General features: G+C 36.2%; 1 pseudogene; it reads left to right on the plus strand.

The window, feature by feature from the left end:
* Positions 1 to 473: 473 nt before the first annotated feature.
* LOC103213078 lies at positions 474 to 1,402 on the plus strand (annotated as a pseudogene).
* Positions 1,403 to 3,921: the final 2,519 nt, after the last annotated feature.

Genomic DNA, 3,921 nt, shown 5'->3' on the forward strand with positions numbered 1-3,921 from the left:
CGGTTCAAACCCATCAGCCACTCCTCGGAAGGAAGGTTGGGCAATCCTACTTCCGTAGTGATACTGCCTCAGAAACCCAAGGAGGGGTCGCTATGAGTCGGGGCTGACTTGACGGCACATAACAACAACAACAATAAGTAGTTATTAAGGCAATCTCTTAGCATACTGTAGTGATGAGGCCCTTGCAAATAAACAGAAAAGAAGAATACTAAGAAAGATAAATATCTTATGTAGAACTTTTATTTTAATCTATCACATAACTTCTTCTAGAGCTTTATCATTGGATATCCCTTCTTTTCAGTTGCCCATTGTTACGATATTTCTGATTGTGTGACTTGAGGAAGAGAATTTACACAAACGTATTGTGTTCTTATTTCTCTTTAGGTCTCTAGAGCTTCAAGGTTCTATCTAGCATCCTACGTTGGCCAAACACACATTTCAAAGAAATATGGACTTATATATCACCAAACAAGATGGTACTCAATGACACCCAATTCCACCCCTCATCCTTCCTACTGCTGGGAATCCCTGGACTAGAAACTTTCCACATTTTGATTGGATTTCCTTTTTGTGCTGTGTACCTGATTGCACTCTTAGGGAACTTCACCATTCTGTTTGTGATCCAGAGTGAAAGCAGCCTATACCAGCCCATGTTCTACTTTCTGGCCATGTTGGCCACCATTGACTTGGGCCTCTCCACAGCTACCATCACCAAGATGCTTGGTATATTCTGGTTCAATCTTAGAGAGATAGTCTTTGGTGCCTGCCTCATCCAGATGTTTTTCATCCACAATTTCACAGGCATGGAGTCAGCAGTTCTCTTGGCAATGGCTTATAATCGCTATGTGGCCATCTGCAACCCACTCCGATACAGCACCATCCTCACTAACAAGGCTGTTTCTATGATCGGTCTTGGGGTATTAGTTAGGTCATTTACGTTATTCCTTTTGTATTTCTCATACTGAGACTGCCCTTCTGTGGCAATCATGTCATACCCCACACCTATTGTGAACATATGGGTCTTGCTCGCTTGTCCTGTGCCAGTATCAAGGTCAATATTACTTATGGCTTGGGAGCTATTTCTATCCTGGTGTTTGACGTCATAGCCATTGCTATTTCCTATGTCCAGATACTGCATGCTGTTTTCCATCTACCTTCCCGTGAAGCCCGGCTCAAGTCCCTCAGCACGTGTGGTTCACATGTTTGTGTCATTCTTGCCTTCTGTACACCAGCCCTCTTTTCCTTTATGACACATCGCTTTGGCCGCAATGTCCCCCGCTATATCCACATTCTTCTGGCCAATCTCTATGTCATAGTGCCACCGATGCTCAACCCTGTTATCTATGGAGTCAGAACCAAGCAGTTCTATGACTGTGTGAAGAAAGTATTATTACAGAAATAGTGGGAAAGGAATAAAACATATGAGGTGGGCCTTTTGGGAAGCAAAACACCTTGTCATATTCACTAGGTTTAATTGTGCTTGACAAAAAAACTATTATATTGGCCTCCTTCTGTAAATATTTTATGATTATAGGGTTGCTATGAGTCAGTGTCCACTCAAAGGCAACTTTTTTTTTTTTAAATATGAAAAAATAAGGTTTAATACCCAATTACGTGGTAAGTGGAAAGGACCCAACAGACATTATATGTGCATTTTGATCATGCATGTTTGTGGATTTAAAGTTCAAGTTAGAGAATTTGCCATATTCTTTTGTTCTCTAGTCACCTTTCTTCATTCTTGTAGATGTTTGAACATTTTTTTTTTTTCTCACTCCCTCTTTATCTCCAAGTCCTCCTCTCTTTATTTCTCTCTCCTGGCCTCACACCTCCTTTCTCTCTCTCCTTCCTTCTTTTTTCTATCTATGTTTATCCCATCATAGGGATTATATTATAACTTCCTGAGCTTTTATTTATATTTACACACAGGAGACTAATGCACAACATGCATGATCAAAATGCACATATAATGTCTGTTGGGCCCTTTCCACTTACCACATAATTGGATATTAAACCTTATTTTTTCATATTTAAAAAAAAAAGTTGCCTTTGAGTTTACCCTGAAAATCTTATTGAATGAAAGTTAAAAAAAAATGCTAACTCCTTTATCCTTCTGTGTCACAAACTATATTTATGTTTTCCATATGTAGGTTGTAACTCTACCCCTCATTCTTTAAAATTTAAATTTGGGAATAATTATTTTATGTAATTTATTCTCTTTCCCAGTGTGAAATACGTGGAAAGCTATTCCCGTGATCTTACATCATCTCAGTTTGTGTTATCTTCATGTCAATCATATCTCAGTCATATGTTCCTCTTCCTAACTTTCTTATGTGTTGTATTCATTATGTGATGACTGCATCTCTAGAGGCCCTTTGTCATCATTTCTCTTTCTGTCATTCAGTCCACTCACTTTTATTTCAGAAATATTTCATAGATCTTTTCCTTCCATTCTGTCTCCAAAGCCACTACAATTACTAGTGACCAGTGTATGACATTTAGATTTTTGCTACCATATCTATGCCAAGCATTTGTCCCAACTTCAGGTTACTTATCACACTTAATATCCTTTGTGCTCCTTATTTTATAGATATGCTTATTTCTTCATAAACTTCTCCATAGTCTAAATCTACCTATTTTTCAAGACTTATTTTTTCTCTCCATTTTAAATGCACTAAACATCAATGATATGCCAATTTTTTGATATTTGCATTTCATCTCTTTAAAAATCTGTTGTTTTACTATAATCTTATTTAAAACACACACACGCACACACACTGATTCATATAGCAGTTATACACTTATTTTTTATTGTTTTATTTGCTTTGTACTTATGCTCAATTCCAATAGTTACAAATTAATACTGTAATAACTTGCAGTAACCATCAATCATCCTTTGCCTCTAGACCACAACAAACTTGATATTACTTTATTATTCTATTCAATGTTCAAAATGTAACTCACATTGTGTAACTACTCATTAAGTTTCTGCTAAATGAATCAATCTAAGAAAGAATGAAATAGCTCAAATATTTCTTAATAGTTACACTATCAGAAAGTTTACATTAAATGGCTTTAGTCATTATTGTCTGTCAAAAAACAAAGAGAAGTCTTGTACAGAAACAGGCTAATAATGGGGGTACTATGTTGATGTGAGAAAATGAGCAAATTACTTAATTCATAAATTGGTGAACAAGTGAATGAGCACATTTTGACAACACAATTAGTTTATGTATGTATGATTCAATGAAATATAAATTGTGAGAATATTTGTGAAAAATTATTTTAATATTATATAATAATTGTCTTAAACATCTTTATGGGAACTCTGGTGGAATAAAGCATAAGGCATTTGACTGCTAACCAGAAGGCTGGTGGTTCAAACCCACCAGCCACTCTTCAGAAGGAAGGTTAAGCAATCTACTTCCCTAGGAAGCCACTCCTCCTAAGGAGGCCATCTACTTCTGTAGTGATACTGCCTTGAAAACCCAAGAAAGGGTCACTATGAGTCGGATCAAACTCAACGGCAGTAAGTTTGGTTTTTTTTGGTTTTGGTAAACATGTTTGCAGCCATCATTCTTGTATGATGTCTGGGATTACAGGTAATAGAAAACCATGATATCAATTTACCTCCATTATAATGAAATATAATAGACAGATATTCCCTGACTTCTAGTAGGTTCTGTCCAGTGATTCCATAGTAAGTTGGTTCTGACATAATAGAATACCTCATTACCTCATTTTCTTAAAAAGTTTTCATCATTATTGCCTTCTATTATCAGTATCTTTATAACCTGATAATTACTTGTCTTTGAGTGTTGGCATTAGAATGATAATAGCAGCAAACTACATGCTGCAACATTGTACATAGACATATCAACAATGATAAGATATACAAAAAATAGGGATAGTAAGTGCAATTCC

This window comes from Orycteropus afer, unplaced genomic scaffold (assembly GCF_000298275.1).
Source record: "Orycteropus afer afer isolate SDZICR_OR568_19922 unplaced genomic scaffold, OryAfe1.0 scaffold01259, whole genome shotgun sequence".
Lineage (NCBI taxonomy): Eukaryota > Metazoa > Chordata > Mammalia > Tubulidentata > Orycteropodidae > Orycteropus > Orycteropus afer.